At 49.3% G+C, this 20,458-nt stretch overlaps 11 pseudogenes; all 11 read left to right on the top strand.

Annotated features, from left to right (window-relative positions):
- The first annotated feature begins 2,926 nt into the window (after positions 1-2,926).
- LOC146866561 (5S ribosomal RNA) lies at positions 2,927-3,045 on the top strand (annotated as a pseudogene).
- A 13,421-nt stretch (positions 3,046-16,466) lies between these two features.
- Positions 16,467-16,585, top strand: LOC146866560 (5S ribosomal RNA; annotated as a pseudogene).
- Positions 16,586-16,689: 104 nt separating this feature from the next.
- On the top strand, positions 16,690-16,808 carry LOC146866559 (5S ribosomal RNA; annotated as a pseudogene).
- A 104-nt stretch (positions 16,809-16,912) lies between these two features.
- Positions 16,913-17,031, top strand: LOC146866558 (5S ribosomal RNA; annotated as a pseudogene).
- A 114-nt stretch (positions 17,032-17,145) lies between these two features.
- On the top strand, positions 17,146-17,264 carry LOC146866557 (5S ribosomal RNA; annotated as a pseudogene).
- Positions 17,265-17,368: 104 nt separating this feature from the next.
- On the top strand, positions 17,369-17,487 carry LOC146866556 (5S ribosomal RNA; annotated as a pseudogene).
- Positions 17,488-17,818: 331 nt separating this feature from the next.
- LOC146866555 (5S ribosomal RNA) lies at positions 17,819-17,937 on the top strand (annotated as a pseudogene).
- A 416-nt stretch (positions 17,938-18,353) lies between these two features.
- Positions 18,354-18,472, top strand: LOC146866554 (5S ribosomal RNA; annotated as a pseudogene).
- Positions 18,473-18,973: 501 nt separating this feature from the next.
- Positions 18,974-19,092, top strand: LOC146866553 (5S ribosomal RNA; annotated as a pseudogene).
- A 331-nt stretch (positions 19,093-19,423) lies between these two features.
- LOC146866552 (5S ribosomal RNA) lies at positions 19,424-19,542 on the top strand (annotated as a pseudogene).
- Positions 19,543-19,958: 416 nt separating this feature from the next.
- LOC146866551 (5S ribosomal RNA) lies at positions 19,959-20,077 on the top strand (annotated as a pseudogene).
- Positions 20,078-20,458: the final 381 nt, after the last annotated feature.

Here is a 20,458-nt window from a genome sequence, read left to right as displayed (position 1 = left end):
AAATTTGGCTCTCACAAACTCCACCTTGGACTTAGGTACCACAGAAACAGCAGACTTATTCCAGACCTTGCCATTATCCAGAACAACCACATGATCTCTCACCTTACTGACCCTAACAGGAGCAGAAAAACGAGAGAAACCCTTGCGAACAAAAACAGGTTTTTTAATCCTTACCCAATCCCCTTCACACACAGAAGACTGCTTAGGACAATTAGAGCCATACTTGGCTTGAGTGGCAGCTCTAACATCCGCCACCGCACCCAACCTTAGTGGATCCACTACCTTCCTTAGCATCCAATCCTTGTTGAGCTTCGAACCCGCAACTCTACCCCTTAACAAGGAAAATGGAGACATACCAGTACTACAGTGTGGAGTTGTCCTCATTGCCCACAACACGTCCGAAATCACAACCTTCCAATCAAGACCATTAACGGAGGCCAACTGTAGCTGTTCCTTGATGACACGATTAAAACGCTCAACCAACCCATTACTGCGTGGATGGTAAAGGGAGGTAAGTGTGTGTTTGATGCCATGCTTGCTCAAAAAACTTTGCATCTCAGTAGACACCAACTGCGTACCATTATCTGTCACCAATTCTTCTGGAAATCCCTCCCGAAGGAAAACCTCCATCAGAAATTTAATAACCACACTAGAGTTGATACCATCCACAAATTTAACCTCTGGCCACTTGGACATATAGTCAATCAAAACTAGCACGTATTTGGGAGAAGCCCCTAAACCACTGAATGGACCAGCCACATCAAAAGCCAATTTAAACCATGGTGTCTCCTTGACTACAACGGGACTGACGGAGGACGGACAAGTTACCTGAGATTTGTCACTCAGCACGCACGCACCACAATCCCTGACACAATGCTCGATGGACCTATCAACACCCGGCCACCAAAAATCTTCCCTCACCCTCCGCTTCATTGCTCGAATGCCCAAATGACCTTCATGGGCTAAGTCTAAAACTTTCTTCCGTAATGACAAGGGAACAACCAGCAACCCACCCCTGCGCAAAATCCCATCAACCAGAGACAACTCATCACTAATTCTCGAATAGGGAATCAATTCCTCAGGAATAACAGCACTGTTGGGCCAGCCCTGGATTACCAAATCGATTACCCTGTAAAGCTCCACATCTTCAGAAATGGCCAGTTTCCAATCCCCTTCAGATAGAGCAGCTCCCGTATCAGCAATAGTGCTGACTGCACACACCATTTCCACAAAGTCATTAGCAGGTTCACTAACACTGCCAGAAAGAGGCAGCCTAGACAAACAGTCAGCCACACAGTTCTTCACACCAGCAACGTACTCCAGGCAATAATTGAATTCATTCAGTCTGTACTGCCATTTGGCAATACGAGGCGTAGCTCTGCCACCACCTTTGGTGGTAAACAGGTCTACCAAAGGCTTATGATCAGTTCTGAGAACAAAATTGTTTCCCCACAGAAAATTACGAAAATACTGTACACCCCACCATAGCGCCAACGCCTCCTTTTCGATGGTAGAATAGGTTCCTTCAGCACCACGAAGTGTTCTGGATGCAAAAGCAATAATTTCTTCCTTATTGTCCGATCTCCTCTGCATTAATACAGCACCTAGACCAACATTGCTGGCGTCGGTGGTGACAATGCATTTGTCGTTGATGTCGAAAAGTTTGAGTGGCTGTGCCTGTACAATAGCCTCCTTGAGTAACCTAAAATCAGACGCACATTGCTCAGACCAAGTATACTTCACGTTTTTCCTAAGAAGACTACGCAAACATACAGTTCTGTCTGAAAAGTTGGGTACAAATTTAGCGTAATATTCAACTAGCCCCAGAAAGGAACGTAACTGGTCTTTGTTTATGGGTTCAGGTGCATCCTTAATGGCATCCAGTAACTTCATTTTTGGTTCTACCCCCTTAGCGGAGATATGGTGACCAAGGTAATCTACCCCATCTTGCAGAAATCTGCATTTGTCCCTCCTTAACGTCAGACCACTAGATTTGACTATGTCCAACACGTGCTTAACTCTGACATCGTGCTCCTGTATGGTCTTCCCGTGAATAAGAATGTCGTCCTGGAAAAACACCACCCCCACAGTGTTCCTGAACAAGTTTCCCATGAGACGTTGGAACACTGCGGAAGCCGATGCCAACACAAACGGCATGCGTAAATATCGGAAAGCTCCATCAGGAGTCACGAATGACGTAAGATGTCTGGAGTCCTTGCACAGTTCGACTTGATGGTACGCAGAGGATATGTCAAGAAAAGTAAAATACTTGGCACCCTCTAAAGTCGACAACATCTAATTGATGTTGGGTAGAGGTTGTCGATCGACCCAGATGCACGCATTCAGATCGCGCAAGTCCACACACATCCTGAGGGACTTATCGGCCTTGCGCGCTAAAACAATGGGTGACAACCACTCAGACCCTTCAATAGCTTCAATCACACCCAGTGCGCATAACCGTTCTAACTCAAGCCTCAATTCCCCACGCATACTGAGTGGTACCTTCCGTACCTTGTGCGCCACAGCCATTGCACCATCCTTGAGAACTATGCGGTGTTGAAATCCCTTGAGTTTGCCCAACTTACCACTAAATACCTCAGGATGTGTGTGGACATATTCTTGTATAACTACTGTGTGGTTCTCCTTATTTATTCATTCAGGAGGGGATATTCTGGTAAATCAAGCTGCTTTACATTCCTTTAAGATTAAATCTGAAGGCTGCTCTCCACAGCTACCACTAGGATAGCTTTCTAAAGGTTATCTTTGACCTCATACATCTTAAGGGTCGTGTGGACTGGTACAAGGTGCCCACTTTAATTAGTGGATAGCATATACCAGGCCACCTTCTGACACTTGTCTCGCTTACTATATCCAGCACTGAAGAAGAAAGAAAAAAGCTAAGAGCCTCAAAATCAGTGTTTTTAATACCTACGGCCATACCACCATGTAATCACCTGATCTTGTCTGATCTCAGAAGTTAAGCACGATCGGGCATGGTAAGTACCTGGATGGGAGACCGCCTAGGAATACCATTTGCTGTAGGCTTTTTTTTTTTAGGTGAAGAAGGGTGGCTTGTCTCACTTACTATGTCCAGCACTGAAGGAGAATGAAAAAAGCTAAGAGCCCTAAAGGCAGTGCATTTCATGTTTACAACCATACCACCCTGAAAGCATCTGATCTCAGAAGTTAAGCAGCGTAGGGCCTGGTTATTACCTGGATGGGAGACCACCTGGGACTACCAACAAATGTTATTAAGTTTACATGGTACCACCACCCTGCAGATATACATTACCACATCGGATGAATCAAGAGTACCAAAGCTAACATACAAGATCATTGTCAATAACAGGTATAACAATAGAAATTTTAAGAGGCACTTGCCGGGGCTTGGCCTTGCAATCCATCATGGTGGACGCCCATTAGGCGAGCTCCGCTCAGCCCATCTCAATTATCCTGTAATTATCCTGCTTCTTCAGATTTTTCTTGCCCCAAAAGTGTATTGCTGTAGTGGTGGAGTGGAGCGATTGACATCTGAGTGCACAAGCGAGCGGGGACGGCGATGGACGTGGTGACGGCAGCAGCATACGGACCTGGTGGCTTTGCAGGCGGCATCGAGGCGGGGCCTCCTTGGCGGAGGCCGGAGTTGAGGCCAACGAGCGCGGTAGCGCTGGAGTGCTCCGCATGAGGAAGGGCTGCGTGGGGATCATGTAGGCACCTGGTGGTCGTCTCCGGCCGAGGGCGGCAGCGGAGGGAGTGTACGAGCGGATGAGAGGAATCCAGCGGCGGCCTGGTGAGCAATCCTGGTTCTCCCCTCCCCCCTCACTCCCAGAGTCTCATCCCGGCGGCTGGAACAGGCCGTGCGGGGGGAGGGCGTTAGACGTGCTGCGGACTGGAGCCGGCTGCTGGATAGATGGAGCCGGGCTGGCTGCGGTGAACTCCCAAGGCATGCGCAGTTCCCCCGGCTAGGGATGCACAGGCTGATTCAGGCATCTAATCCTTTGGGCTACTAAGGAGTGCAGGCATACAGCGGGAGGCCTGGTGGCATTGCAGTTGGGCCCTGCGCGGCTATACACCTACTTTGTGGAGGGGTGCTCTGTGTGACATTACTGTGGATGGTGCGCAAGGGGGGCAGCAGGCCTTAACACAAAGTGGCATTGAACGTTGGGCCGCTGGAAGTTGTGACCCAGAAATCGGACAGAGCCTTTGCCTGCCACGGCCAGTTTTGCGTGCATCGGAATACCCTCCAGGGGGGCCACGAGCCATGGTCTGGCGGAGTGGGACCGGCCTGGAGAGGACTAGTCCTCATCATTGATACCTTTCCTGGGCAGGACTTTGATGCGTGCCTAGCACCGTACTGCCCTTGACGGGTGGGAGTAGCACAACAGGTGGTCAGTGGGGCACACGACTGCCTGCGGACACGACTGTCTGCGGAAGCGGCCAGGTCAGTGCTCCATGCAGCTTGTGGGCAGGAGGTCTCTGCCCGAGCCCGGACATCCTGAAGGTCCTGTGCAGAGACACATTTTGACTGCGAAACAGGCAAGAAGCGAAGCTCCACACGCCATAGGATATACAAGCATGGGCCCTCCGTTGAGCTCGACCTAGGGGTTGTTGAGTGGCCATCTTGCAGGTGCAGGGCCCGAAGGGCAACATAGTGAAAGACAAAATGGCGGGAGGGTGCGCTAAACAAAGCACATTGGATTGCTGCAACGGAACAGGGGCTGCGGCTTCCGAACAAGGTGGCGCAACCGGGGGCATGCCGGATAATGCAGGTCTCATGGTGGCCATCACGCAGTCAAGGGACGCCTTGGATGCGAAGATAGGGGTGGTGGGCTCCGACGTCATGCTTATCAGGCAAGATCTACGAAATGCGGTGGAGCGTATCACTTAGACTGAGACCAGGATTTCAGAAGTGGTGGACTCGGTCACTACCTTACAGAAAAAAGTTGCTTCGTTGGAGACGGTCACCAGAGGCCTGGTATCACGGGTGGAAGATTCAACGGGCAGGGCCAGGAGAAACAATCTGCGATTTGTAGGATTCCCTGAAGGTTGTGAATGAGGGGACAAGGAACGGTTCCTGACTTACGAGCTGGCTTCCCCTGGAGTCGTTGTCCCGCTGTTTCGTTGTTGAAAGGGCGCACAGAGCCTTGACTCAGAAGCCACCTCCAGGAACCAGACCAAGGCCTATCATTGCCAAGATCTTAAATTATCATGATAGAGACACGATCCTGAAACAAGACAGAGCTAAAGAGCCCTTGACCCACGACAATGCCCGCATCCTCGTGTTTCCAGATTACGCATGGCTAATTCAGCAGAAGCGACAGTCATTCATGGCAGCCAAGGCCCGTCTTCGCGATCTGAAACTCCCATACGCCTTGCTATATCCCGCTAGATTGAGGGTGGTGTACCAATCACGTACGCTCTTCTTCGAGTCACCTGAGGAAGTCTTCAGCTGGACAGACGAGACATGAAGGTTTGGCCCCACACGCCACCCAGGAGGGAATCAGATTCATCATCCAGCGATGTTGTCTGTAGACCACCCAAACCCGAAGTTAAAGGAAACAGAAGGTCAAGGTCCAGACGTCGATCTCAATCCTGGAATGATCCTACCCAACCTACATCGATGCCCGAACGGGGGGCTTCGGCCTCATAGTCACCTTGGGACTCCCCCGGGCAAGAGGGCTGTTGGTGCCAAATGTTTAGACGGATGAAGCGCGAGGGGAGGGCTAGTACCTTCGTCAGACTACATTTGTCGAGGGGAACGCCAGTTGACTATGGACTGGCTATTGGGGATCCATTGGCGGGGGACTCCCGTTGGGGTCTGCACGCCACCTCCGCCGCAACAGATACTTCAGCAGTTTTGTGGTATAGGGGGGTGGGGGGAAGTTGGGGTTCACATGTTTTATGTTTGCACTGCATCACTGCTATACAAAGCCACTACTTGCACACTGGATGATATTTGTCTCTCAACCCAATGTCCCGGGATCCACTGATGGCAGGTCCAATTGATAGGATGCAAACTCAGGCAGGGGATCTCCGGATAGTGAGTTGGAATGTCAGGGGAGCCCTAGATAAAGTAAAAAGAGGGGCTATACTCCATCAGGCCAAACGCTATCGTATGGACATCCTGATGCTTCAGGAAACGCACTTAACGGGAACAAAAGCGCTGTGTCTCCTTCGGTATGGTTCCACTCTGGTTTCACTAGGGGTCCCATGGAGTTGTTATTGTAATTCTTTGCAGGGTTCCTTACAAACACTCTCGGGTATGGACAGACACCCAGGGGTGTAATGTCTTCTTCAGGGGCACTATCGATGAAGAACGGGTGGTATTGGGTTGTGTGTTTGCCCCCCTGCCATTGTCATGGGTGCTGGTTGAGCGCCTTACGACTCTGTGGGCAGATATACCGGACGTGTTGGCAAAGATAGGGGGGACTGTAACGAAATGATGGACTTGGCCAAAGGTAGATGGAGACCGGGGTGGTACTCTAGTGTTCATCAAACTACCAAACTGTACTCCCTGGTGATGAGCCTAGGCTGGGCGGGTCCCTGGCGGCGGTTACATGGTGAAGAGCAGGGTTTCACTTATCTTTCGACGGTACGCGACTCATACTCCCGACTGGATTATATATTCGTGCCCTCCGGTGCAGCCAGTAGGGTGAGGGCTGTAGAGATCCTCCTAAGAGGTGTGTCAGATCACTCCCCAGTGGTTCTTATGGTACAGCAGGGTCCTGTGAAACAACCCGTCCGATGGCATCTTTCCCGCTGGAATCTGCAGGATGAGAAATATCGGGAACACATAAAGCAGGCAATTGAGTAATACTTGAATGTCAACGTTCGGTCGGTGGCAGAGGCGGGACCCCTGTGGGAGGCTATGAAGCCAACTATACGGGGAGTCAACATATCATTTTGCGCAGTGGCACGTCAAGCTTGGAGGGAGTTGCTCCTGAGATCGGAGGCCCACATAATGAAACTTGAGCGGAGTGATAGGGAGGAGGGGGGGAGTCTGGTGCAACGACAGCTGGTTCTGGCGAGGCAGACTCTTGCTGACCTTCTGATGGATGAATCCCAGTTGACGTGGTTGGCATCCCGTAGTAGGATTTACCAGTGGGGCTACAAGTCCAGTAAACTACTCCATAGACTGTTTCAGGGAGCCCTACGCCCCAGGTTCTTCCCAGCATACCGGGCCCAAATGGAAGGGTTCTTAGAGACCCCACTCTAATTGCAGAGAGCTTTCAAGTTATTTTGCAGAGTTATACACTCCTAGGCAAAATGTACAGGAAGGCATGATACACCGCTTTATATACGATTTACCGCCCCGGGCCATCTTGGACAAGGCGCGCACGGAGCTGGATCTCCCACTTACCAAGGAGGAGCTAAGCGCAGCGCTGGGGGACTTGAATTCTGGAAAGGTGCTGGGCCCCAATAGTTTCCTGTGCGAGTTTTTTAAGAAGTTCTTCCATAAATTGCGGCCCCATTTTCTTAGAGTGGTTCAGGAAGCGAGAGAGCAAGGCTGCCTTCCGTGTGACTGGAGACATGCGGAAGTGGTCGCGTTCCCTAAACCGGGTTGACCCGCAGACCAACATGCCTCGTATCTTCCCATTTTATTGTTAAATGTTGAAGCACAAGTCTTGGCCAAAGCATAGGCCAATTGCCTTCAATCCTTTATCACTAACTTGATCCATCCTCACCAGGCCAGCTTTATGCCCCAGAAAGCAACACGCCATAATATCCGCCGAGCGCACATTGCCATAGCCACCATCCGGGGATTAGGGATACAAGCTGCCCTTTTGCTGGCAGAAATGGATAGGGCATTTGACTCTCTCAGTTGGGTATACCTGTTTGCACTCCTGGATCACCTTATTATGGGCCCGCGCTTTTTATCATATCTAAAATTGTTGCTTACAGACCTCACAGCATTGGTACACGATGCGGGATCCACTTCCTTCACATTTCCAACTGGAAGGGGCACCCACCAGGGGTGTCCCTTGTCACCATATGTTTTTGCCTTGGCAATGGAGCCCCTGGCGGCGTGGGTATGGATAGATGCACAGGTGACAAGCTTTGAGTGGGCACACGGGCTCTTGGAACGCATTGCATTATATGCCGATGATGTCTTATTCTTTTTAATGGACATCAACAAGACGGGACCGAGGCTACCCCGTATCATACAAATATTTGTGGAGTCTTTGGGTCTTTTTATGAATCCCCGTAAATCTACCCTGTGGGTACTTGGGGGACTGGTAGGACTAGGGCCTTGGGCATTGGCAGTGCAGGTAACTACGGAGGGGGTGAAATATATGGGAGTCTTCTTGTCAGACTTGCCAAACGTGTCATGGGACAGAAATATCATTACGGTATGGGCACGGGTACATGAGGGTATAAAAGTTTGGTCGCACATGCCCCTCTCCATTTATGGCAGATCGGCCATCTTTAAAATGGTATCGCTGCCGTGTTCACTCTATCAATTGCAGAATCATCCATACCTGGTTCTCGCTAATTGGTTTTTCCAAGTTAATGCAGCACTGGGACAATTTCTGTGGGCTGGGGGGTGTCTAAAGTTGCGCTGCGGACCTGCTTTCAGTCGATGTACTGTGGGGGGTTAGCTACGTCGGATGTCCAATCGTACTATATGGCATTGCACCTGCTGATACTGAACAAATGGTGGTATTGAGATAGGAGAGACCCCATTTACGGAATGGAGCGAAGATGCATGGGGGACTCTACCCTTCATACCATTCTGTATTCGGCACCCCTGCGCAACTCTCTACCACGCCAGCCACAAGGGTGGTATTCCAGGTGTGGAAACAGTCCCTGAGTACGTTGGGGTGGTGGGACAAGCTGACCAGGGAAACCCCACTGTGGAACAATGGGCGTCTGCCACAACTGGCTGCTCTACCGGGATTTTGTGGTTGGGACAATATAAGAATTTCTTTATTGGGGGATGTGATGTGTGGTCTCGTTCCGAAATCCTTCCAAGACCTCCAGCAAGAGTATCAGGTGCCAATAACCCAATTTTATAAATACCTTCAATTAAGGCACGCCATTTCTCCTAGCATCACAGGGTTAGAGGCTCTCCCCAAATTTAGCCCTATTGAAGCCAAGGTGTTTATGGGAGATCTACGGGACCACAACATTTCAAAAATCTTGTCCCTGGTGACAGATAGCTCCACTATGTTAGACAAACTTAGAGAAGCACGGGAAAGTGATCTTGGCCCAATGGATGGGGATGATTGGATGGAGGTACTGGCGTCTCCTCGGGAGGCAGCGATAGAGACGCGGCTGTATCTCATCCAAATTAAATACTTGCACCGGGTGTACTACATCAAACTAAGGCTGTGGAGGGCGGGACTAGTGTCATCCCCAATATGCTTACGATGTGGTTGGGAGGAAGGATCCCTCATTCACACAATTTGGCATTGTGCAGTACTCACAAAATTCTGGCGTGGGGTTCTGCCTTGTCTTGCAGAAGTGTTTTGGTGGGAACGCCCCTCCTCACCAAGATTAGTAATCCTACACATCATGGAGGGTGTTGGGGGCAATATGTATAAAAGACATTTGTTGTTGTTGGGGCTGACATTGGCCAAAAGGGACATTGCAAAGTTGTGGAAAGCAAAGGTCCCACCTTCCCTGTCGGCATGGAAGAATGGTCTTGACTTTTGCTGGGGATTGGCGATTCCAATATTTAAGGCGAGGGGATGACGGCAAAAACATCCCAAGATCTGGAAGAGATGGGCGGACTATCAGGGACTCTACCTGGATCATTGGAGTGGGTGATGTGGCAATCAAGACGCAGGTGTGGAATAGTGCAACGGGGGTTTACTACGTTTATGTTATCTTGTTTCCTATGCATACAACTCTGAAGGTATATAAACTAAATGTCAACGGTATGATTCTGCATTGTATACTATGGCAGATGTCTTCTGTATTAAGGAGCTCTGCACTGTGTTTGATATTTGACGCAATAAAACTTGTTTATAAAAAAAAAACGTTAAGAGCATTGCGCGGACCGTTCCATTAGCCGGAAAAATTTGACAGTAATTTGAAGGTATTGAGTAGTCTAGTGTATGATATTGAATGTGTCGTGTTGTGGCTTGGGGAGGATGGGAAATGACCTGCATCAGGGGGTTTGGGAGGGAAGAGGGGGAATATCTATACCCCTGTATTCTGCCCATCAGGACCATATTTTCCTATGTTTTAATGGACAGCCCCTCGCTTGAAAGACCGCAATTTCTGCACCCATACATCTATCCAGTACCGTTCACCATTTCCATATCATTAGGGGGGTGTTCCATAATTGTGCCACGTTCCGCTTAGCTATGGTCAGGGCCAGGAATAATAGGTGTTGTTTGTACCGATTCCCCACAATCCCTTCGGTGCGGTGCAATAACAATAACTTGGGGTTGAATGGGAGATCCCAGGATAACACCTCATCCAAACAGGCCGCAACCATATACCAAAATGGCTGTAATGCCATACAGTCCCATTCTGTATGAAAAAACGTCCCCTCATCTCTACCACAGCGCAGACATAGGGGGGATGGGATGACTCCCATCTTTCAAAGACGGGTACGAGTATAAATCACTCGGTGTACATATTTGAATTGTATGAGGCGGTATCGAGAGGAGACAGCGACGCCCCTTTGACTAGTGATAGCCTCCGCCCAGTCGTCATCCGACATATCCGGGATATCTGCTTCCCACGCCCCTCTAGTCTTGTGAAGAGTCGTCTTGGCATTGTTCGTGAGGGTCTGATATATTTGTCTTATTTTATGAGCTGTCAAGTCCCCCATAAGAAGGCGACCTTCCAAGGGGTGAAACTCCGGAAGAGAGTCCAATGTGAGAATTGTGGGGGCGAGGGTGTGGCGTAGCTGTAGGTATTTGTAAAATTGCATTTTATGTAGAAGATGTTCCGTCTGCAGCTGCTGAAAAGACTTCAATGTGGTACCCTTCATCACATTTCCGAGAGTGGAGATACCAATTAGGTCCCATTTGCGCAATATGTGGATTGTACACATGTTTGCAGCGCAACGTGGACGGCCCCTCCTTTCCATAGGAACTTGTTTTGCATGGCGTTGACTTGCAGGAACCAGGATCGCGGAATATGATATGGAAAGTGTTGTAGTATGTTTAATAGTCTAGGAAGTGAGACCATCTTAAATATCGCTGAACGCCCGTAAAGCGAAAGGGAGAGAGATGACCAAATATTTGTCACGTCATGAAGGACGGTCAAGAGTGGGTTCATATTATGCGGCCATGATGCCTTTGGGCATGGGGACATAAAAATCCCTAATTACTTGAAGCCCTCCGTTGCCAGCACCAAAGTACCCCTCCCCTGGTTGACGCAGACCGGGATCAATACAGATTTGGAGGGGCTGATATGTAGCCCCGAGGTTTGTCCGAATACCCGCAGAATCTGTAAGATTCGTGACCCCGAGATCCACGGGTCCATCATAAAAACAGTGCAATCCGATCCGGTTGTGACCGAGACCACTCGAATCCCCGGAGCACCAGATCTCTGCGTACCCAGACCGCCAAAGGTTCAATCACCAGGGCGGACAAAAGAAGGGAGAGCCCTGTCTCGTGCCCCAACAAACGGGGAAGGAGGCCGAACGGTGACCCGCAATGCGCACTGAGGCAATTATTTGTGTGTTCAGGAGGTGAATATATGCTAGGAACCTCAGGCCGAGGCTCCCCGAATAATCAGGACCTGTGCCGGAAGGCGCGCATTCTGACAGAGCCTATGTAGTATTTTATTTGATTCGTCCCCCCATTGATCAATCTGATGTTGTGACGCCATCCAGATTTATTTGGCCTCTTCTATTAAATGTTGCTGTAACTGCTGTTGAGCATGAATGAGGTTGCGCCAGAGAGAAGAGCAAGGGTCGCAACCGTATTGTGTCTCTAACGAAGTGCAATGAGCCTCTAGCTCCACCCGGGTGGAATGTTCGTGTTTCTTGTGTGCACGGTAACTGATATCGACCCTCCGGAGTGTGGGTTTTAGGGCTTCCCATAAGGATGTCTTAGAAGGAACTGAGGCCACGTTCACGTTGAGGTATTCCTGGATTGCTTGGGTGATAGTATCCTGGTAGTCCGCATCCCAGAGAATCCAAGGGGACATTCTCCACCTAAAGGCGCGTTTTTGGAGATGCATAAGAAGCTTAATACATACTGGTGAGTGATCCGACAGACCTCTAGGGAGATGAGTGGCCTGGGAAAACCTATGGATGTGTCTGTGCGGCGTAAATAGGTAGTCCAGCCGGGATAGAGAGCCATGGACTGTGGACATATATGTATATCAAGCTTCTGCTGGGTGATAGGCCCTCCATATATCCGACCAACCTAATGTGTTAGCCAGCTGAGAGAGTTTTCGAGGTATCGGCCCAAGGCCCGGGCCGGACCCACGGCATCTGTCCAATGATAGCAATACATCATTCCATTCACCCCCCAGCAGGGTTAAACCATCTCGAAGTTTGTTCCACCAAAGAGTGAAGATATCAATAAAGGAGGAACCCAAAGGGGGGGGTGCATAAAACCTTCCAATGCTAATGCGTTCTCCTTAGAGTGTGCCTGTTAGGATACCATATCTCCCCCACGGTCTGACCTCAAATGTAAATGGAACACGACGGTGAATAAGAATAGGTACTCCTCGAGAGCCCCTCGTGAACCGTACGTGGTATGGCCCATGATAACCAAACCTGGCCAAGCAGGGGGCCTTAGTACCCAGCATATGAGTTTCCTGAAGGAGGAGGATGTCGCCCATATACCACTTGGCCTGGTGAAGGATGGCTCCACCCTTAACCTTGTTGAGTAAGCCCCTGGTATTCCACGACACCACTGTCAAATCCCCCGGAAGGGGGTATTAACTGAGGTGGTCATCAATTTCGGGTATATGAACACTGTGGGTCCGATTCACAGAACTAACTTAAGACAAAATCCTAAACTTACTACCATTTTGGTATTCACAGAAGGCATTTACTCATTTTGGTATTCACAGAAGGCACTTACCCATTTCGGTATTCACAGAAGTTAGGAGTCCTAAGTTTAGGACTCCTAAATGCCTTCTGTGAATACCGAAAGCCTTAAAATTAGGATTTTTCTCAGTTTAGTAGTAGTATAGTTAGGACTCCTAACTTTCGGACTCCTAAATGCCTTCTGTGAATACCGAAAGTCTTAAAATAAGGATTTTTCTCAATTTAGTAGTAGTAAAGTTAGGACTCCTAAGTTTAGGACTCCTAAATGCCTTCTGTGAATACCGAAAGCCTTAAAATTAGGATTTTTCTCAGTTTAGTAGTAGTAAAGTTAGGAGTCCTAACTTTTGGACTCCTAAACTGAGAAAAATCCTAATTTTAAGGCTTTCGGTATTCACAGAAGGCATTTAGGAGTCCTAAACTTAGGACTCCTAACTTCTGTGAATACCGAAGTGAGTAAGTGTCTTCTGTGAATACCAAAATGAGTAAGTGCCTTCTGTGAATACGAAAATGGTAGTAAGTTTAGGATTTTGTCTTAAGTTAGTTCTGTGAATCGGGCCCAGAGTCTTGTGCAAGATTGGGTTCTGGGTTGTGCGTCCGCGTGTGTGCAATCTCTAACAACAAATACAAAACCCCTGTAACACCCATTATCTTGCCCTCCCCCCGATACTGCCAAAAGCAAGAAGCATCTGCCGTGGTAGGAGGTTCCCCTGACCAACAATAGGGGAGACGAGAGTCCCCCCTCTAATGGTTCCCAGCCTTTCCCCAGAACTTCAACATGGGGTTTAAATGTCTGGGGTTGGACAGGCAAACTGCGGGGTTGTCCACGCATCTTAGTGTATAGAATGAGAGCATGTTTAAATGTTCAACAGCCGGCAGGTGTCAACACCCAAGGAGACCAGTGGTCAGCTCAGGATGCCCGTCCGAGCTGGAGGAGCGGCAGTCGGATTTGGACATATGGCGCCTCTTTGACTGTGTCCTTTGAGATTTGTTTCTCTGCGATCCACCGGATGAGTCTGACTCCATGGGTGGTGGGGAGCGAGGTTTCAAGTGGGTACGTTCAACTGACCAAGCGAACACGGTCTCCGGTGTATCAAAGAAATGTGTCTTGGAATTATAAACAACTCGTAGTCTGGCTGGATATAGGAGAGTGTATTGAACGTTAAGATCCCGCAGCCGTCTCTTTGCTGCCATGAAGGTTTGACGTTGCTGCTCCACCAGGCGAGTGTAATCCGGAAATATCATTATTGGTCTAGATTCAAAGATGAGTTTGTCTTTATGAAGTCTGGCATATTGCAATACAGCATCCCTGTCCGTGTAGTTAAGCAGTTTGGCAATGACTGGCCGTGAGTTTTCCTCGGGGGAAGCCTCTTCGTAAGCGCTCAGTGGGCCCTCTCGACTATGAAGCAAGAAGACAACATATCATCTGGAAGGAGGTCCCTGAGCCACAGGAGGTACCCTCACAGCCTTCTGGGAAACCCGCAAAGCGAAGGTTGTTGTGTCTAGTGCGTCTCTATGCGTCTTCGACCAGGGATGCTAGTTCCAGCGAGACCACTGTGAGCTTATTGATGCGTTGCTAGAGGTTGGACACTGTCTTTGACGGACGAGACCTGCATTTCTGCTTCTGTTATCCGATCTACTGCTTTCCTTAGGTCTTGGTGGAGGAAGGAGACTTCGGATCACACGGCCACAATCTTCTCATCTAGAGTCTCCCTGGCCTCAGTAACGGCAGCTAGGATTGCTGCAGTGTTCTGTATGGTCCCGCTCAGGGTACCCCCACTTGGAGTGGTGGTATATTGGTCTAGGGTTCCTTGTTTCGAGCCAGCGCCGCCAGGCTTGTCCTTCCCCATAATGCACAGGTTGTGGGGTGTCGCTGAGATCTTGGGGGGCCTGGTATGGGTATTAAGACGTTACTTAAGAGTCAGCCCCAGACCACTGCGCAGCCCAAGTCTGTTGTCCAATGGACCCGCGAGGGAGATGCCGCAGGCCAGTCCTCACATAACCTGACCACTCCTCGGCTGCAAGCCGCACCAGACCTAGCCTGGCCGCTTCTGTAACCTGGAGCTGCCAGCCAAGTAGGCCCCCTACAGGAACAAAACTCGCCAGATCACCAGCCCTCAACATCCCCACGTTGCAGCACAGGCACTTGTGGAGTCGTCGGGTCTACTCACTGCCCCTGGCGCCTCCATTGTTCACAGCTTGTCGCTTGTCGCCCATGATCCTCAGTTGTCGGCTGCAGCTTTCACCCAGGCGATTATGCGAGGCAAAGCAGAGGGCCCAGAGGGGAGAAGGAGTGGGCCAGATAATGCCAGTTGGTTGTCAATGCACTCCCCAAGATCCAGTCAGCAACTGGTCCGGTAAAGGTGTGCCCGAGGTAGCTATAAATGCCTAAGTGTAGCAGGCGGCACACACCTCTGTATCCGACCGTGCATGCGGTCCGTCACCTCCCAATCAGGACTTTAGCCACAGCAGGCCCCGGCGGGAGAATTTCCACTTGAGTATTAGGGAAGGAGACTGTGGCCTGAGGGTCCGACGTGTAGCACCACCTGTTCTTCATTAAGGGCGCAGCCGGAGACCGGCACTCTCCGAAATGCCCCTGCCCTGTGGGACTGCAATCAGGGGTCGCGAGGCAAACCCTGGCAGGGAGCCGCTCCGATATCTCTCAGCCCCCACTGGGCCCAGCACTGGTCCCCGAGCAGCGCTGCCTTATACTGGTTTAGCGGGGGCATCACTGATGGTCCGGGGCCCACGGCCCCCGCCGCAGGGAATGCCCCTCATCTCTAGGGCACGGCCGGACCTGCACTCACCAGCCACGCTCTGTCCGGGATCAGGGCCTCATGGAATTGCCGGACCAGCCCACCTCGAGTGCCGGGAGGCCTCACTGCACGGAGCACGATCCGGTGCAAGTGTTCCATCTCGTGAACCGCCGGAGATGCAGGGTATCGAGTATCGGTCTTCTCGACACCAGCCAGCAGTTTTCAAGGATAAATCAGTAGGATTATTATGGATGATGTCTGTGGGCGCACGGAGCTCGATTAATCTGCGTCTGCCATGATGGTTGCCCCAGCCACGTCCCCGGTTTCCTTTTTTATTTTGCTTTTGCTGAAAGAGGGTGGCTTGTTTCGCTTATTGTTGGCAGGGTATGCCCAGACGTGGGTCCCTTGCTCATTTTGCCACTGGATTCAAGCTAGCCTGGCTGAAGAGGGCTGTTAGCCCGAAACCAGTCCCAGGGTGCTTGTTTCCGGTCCAGGGAAGACATGGCTTGGCGGTTCGAGCTGGACTCTTTCCATGAGGCACAGGGTCAAGACTGATTTGTATATAGCTATGTCTGAACTGGGGTGGCAAAGTGAGCTAAAGAATGATGATGGATTCAACCCAGATCTGTGACTGGGGGTGAGTGAAAAGTTTCAGCATTCCGTCCATCATCTCCTTGTGTTCGCTTACTATGGCGAACACTGAAGAAGAATGAAAAAGTTAAGAGCCTAAAGTCAGTTCTTTTCATGCCTATGTCCATACCAGCCAGAGAGCACCTGATTTTGTGTGATCTCAGAAGTTACGCTGGGTTGGGCCTGATTAGTAGCTGGATAGGAGACCGCCTGGGAATACCAGGAGCTGTAGGCTTTTTGTTTTGCTTTATGTGAATGAGGGTGGCTTGTCTCGCTTACTATGTCCATCACTGAAGAAGAATGAAAAAAGCTAAGAGCCCCAAAGTCAGTGCTTTTCATGCCTATGGCCGTACCATCCTGAAAGAACATGATCACATCTGATCTCAAAAGTTATGCAGGGTTGGGCCTGGTTTGTACCTGGATGCTAGACTGCCTGGGAATACCAGGCGCTGTATGCTTTTTGTTTTGCTTTCGGTGCATGTGGGTTGGTTGTCTGGCTTACTATGATCAGCACTGACGAAGAATGTAAAAGGCGAAGAGCGCCAAAGTCAGTACTTTTTATCCCTACTGCCATACCACCCTGAAAGCACCTGATCTCATCTGTTCTCAGAAGTTAAGCAGGGTCAGGCCTTGTTAGTGCCTTGATGGGAGACTACCTAGGAATACCAGGTGCTGTATGCTTTTTTTGTTTTTTTTTTTGCTTTAGGTGAATGAGGGTGGCTTGTCTCGGTTACTATGGCCAGCACTGAAAAAGAATGAAAAAAGCTAAGACCCCCAAAAGTCAGAGCGTTTCATGCATACGGCAATACCACACTGAAAGAACTTGATCTCGTATGATCTCTGAAGTTAAGCATGGTTGGGGCTGGTCAGTACCTGCATGGGTGACCGCCTGAGAATGCCAGCTGCTGTAGGTTTTTTGTTTTGCTTTAGATGAATAAAGTTGGCTTGTCTTGCTTACAACGGCCAGCACTGAATAAGAATGAAGAAAGCTAAGACCCCCAAAGTCAGAGCATTTCATGCCTACGGCCATACCACCCTGAAAATACCTGATCTCATATGATCTCAGAAGTTAAGCATGGTTGGGCCTGGTTAGTACCTAGATTGGAGACCGCCTTTGAATTCCAGGAGCTGTGGGCTTTTTGTTTTGCTTTAGGTGAATGAGGGTGGCTTGCCTTGCTTCTATGGCCAGCACTGAAGAAGAATGAAAAAAGGTAAGGCCAACCAAAGTCAGTGCTTATCATGCCTAAGGAGGTACTACCCTGCAAGCGTCTGATATCGTCTGATTTCAGAAATTCAGCAGGGTCGGGCCTGGTTATGACCTGAATGGGAGACCGCCGGTGAATACCAGGTGCCGTAGGCTTTTTTTTTTTTCACTTTATGTGAATGAAGGTGGCTTGTCTCGCTTACTATGAGCCAGCACTGAAGCTGAATGAAAAAAGCGGAAACCCCCAAAGTCAGTTCTTTTCATGCCTACGGCCATTCAGCCCTGATAGCCCCTGATCACTTCTGATCTCAGTAGTTAAGAAGGGTCAGGCCTGGTTAGAACCTGCCTGGGAGACCGCCTGGGAATGCAAGCTGCTGTAGGCTTTTTGTTTTGCTTTAGTTGAATGAGGGTGGCTTGTCTGGCTTACTATGTCCACCACTGAAGAAGAATGAAAAAAAGCTAATAGCCCCACAGTCAGTACTTTTCATCCCTACTGCCATACCATCCTGAAAGCACCTGATCTAATCTGTTCTCAGAAGCTTGTCTCGTTTACTATGAGCCAGCAGTGAAGCAGACTGAAAAAAGCTAAAACCCCCAAAGTCAGTGCATTTCATGCCTACGGCCATACCACCCTGAAAGCACCTTGTTAACACCTGGATGGGAGACCACCCAGGAATACCAGCTTATGTAGGCTTTTTGTTTTGCTTTAGGAAAAAGAGGGAGGCTTGTCTCACTTATTATGGCCATGGCTGAAGAAAAATGGAAAAAAGCTAAGAGCCCCAAAGTCAGTGCTATCCGTACCTACAACCATACCACCCTGAAGGCACTTGATCACGTCTGATCTCTCAAGTTAAGTAGGGTGGGGGCTGGTTAGTACCTGGACGGGAGACTTCCTGGGAATTCCAGGTGCTGTAGGCTTTTTGTTTTGATTTAGATGAAAGATGGTGATTTGTCTCGCTTACTATGCCAGCACAGTAGAAGAATGAAAAAAGCTAGGAGCCCAAAAGTCAGTGCTTTTCATGCCATCGGGCATACCACTCTGGAAGCACCTGATCTTGTATGATCTCATAAGTTATGCAGGGTTGAGCTTGGTTAGTACCTAGATGGGAGACTGCCTGGGAATACCAGGGGCTGCAGGCTTTTTGTTTTTGCTTTAGGTGAATGAGGGAGGCATGACCAGCACTGAAGAAAATTGAAAAACATACAACTCTGAAAGCACCTGATCAGTCTGATCTCAGAAGCTAAGCAGGGTTGCATATGGTTTGTACCTGGATGGGAGACTGCATAGGAATAGCAGCTGCTGTAGGATTTTTGTTGTTGTTTTGCTTTAGGTGAATGGGAGTGGCTCGTCTCGCTTACTATGAGCCAAACTGAAGCTAAATGAACAAAGTTAAGACCCCCAAATACAGTGCTTTTCATGCCTACAGCCATACCACCCTGAAAATACCTGATCTCATATGATCTCAGAAGTTAAGCATGGTTGGGCCTGGTTAGTACCTAGATTGGAGACCGCCTTTGAATTCCAGGAGCTGTGGGCTTTTTGTTTTGCTTTAGGTGAATGAGGGTGGCTTGCCTTGCTTCTATGGCCAGCACTGAAGAAGAATGAAAAAAGGTAAGGCCAACCAAAGTCAGTGCTTATCATGCCTAAGGAGGTACTACCCTGCAAGCGTCTGATATCGTCTGATTTCAGAAATTCAGCAGGGTCGGGCCTGGTTATGACCTGAATGGGAGACCGCCGGTAAATACCAGGTGCCGTAGGCTTTTTTTTTTTTCACTTTATGTGAATGAAGGTGGCTTGTCTCGCTTACTATGAGCCAGCACTGAAGCTGAATGAAAAAAGCAGAAACCCCCAAAGTCAGTTCTTTTCATGCCTACGGCCATTCAGCCCTGATAGCCCCTGATCACTTCTGATCTCAGTAGTTAAGAAGGGTCAGGCCTGGTTAGAACCTGCCTGGGAGACCGCCTGGGAATGCAAGCTGCTGTAGGCTTTTTGTTTTGCTTTAGTTGAATGAGGGTGGCTTGTCTGGCTTACTATGTCCACCACTGAAGAAGAATGAAAAAAAGCTAATAGCCCCACAGTCAGTACTTTTCATCCCTACTGCCATACCATCCTGAAAGCACCTGATCTCATCTGTTCTCAGAAGCTTGTCTCGTTTACTATGAGCCAGCAGTGAAGCAGACTGAAAAAAGCTAAAACCCCCAAAGTCAGTGCATTTCATGCCTACGGCCATACCACCCTGAAAGCACCTTGTTAACACCTGGATGGGAGACCACCCAGGAATACCAGCTTATGTAGGCTTTTTGTTTTGCTTTAGGAAAAAGAGGGAGGTTTGTCTCACTTATTATGGCCATGGCTGAAGAAAAATGGAAAAAAGCTAAGAGCCCCAAAGTCAGTGCTATCCGTACCTACAACCATACCACCCTGAAGGCACTTGATCACGTCTGATCTCTCAAGTTAAGTAGGGTGGGGGCTGGTTAGTACCTGGATGGGAAACTTCCTGGGAATTCCAGGTGCTGTAGGCTTTTTGTTTTGATTTAGATGAAAGATGGTGATTTGTCTCGCTTACTATGCCAGCACAGTAGAAGAATGAAAAAAGCTAGGAGCCCAAAAGTCAGTGCTTTTCATGCCATCGGGCATACCACTCTGGAAGCACCTGATCTTGTATGATCTCATAAGTTATGCAGGGTTGAGCTTGGTTAGTACCTAGATGGGAGACTGCCTGGGAATACCAGGGGCTGCAGGCTTTTTGTTTTTGCTTTAGGTGAATGAGGGAGGCATGACCAGCACTGAAGAAAATTGAAAAACATACAACTCTGAAAGCACATGATCAGTCTGATCTCAGAAGCTAAGCAGGGTTGCATATGGTTTGTACCTGGATGGGAGACTGCATAGGAATAGCAGCT

The sequence above is a fragment of the Triturus cristatus genome, chromosome 2_1, assembly GCF_964204655.1.
Source record: "Triturus cristatus chromosome 2_1, aTriCri1.1, whole genome shotgun sequence".
Taxonomy (NCBI): domain Eukaryota; kingdom Metazoa; phylum Chordata; class Amphibia; order Caudata; family Salamandridae; genus Triturus; species Triturus cristatus.
Note: the sequence above shows the minus strand (reverse complement) of the source record. Positions and strands in the feature narration are given on the sequence as shown.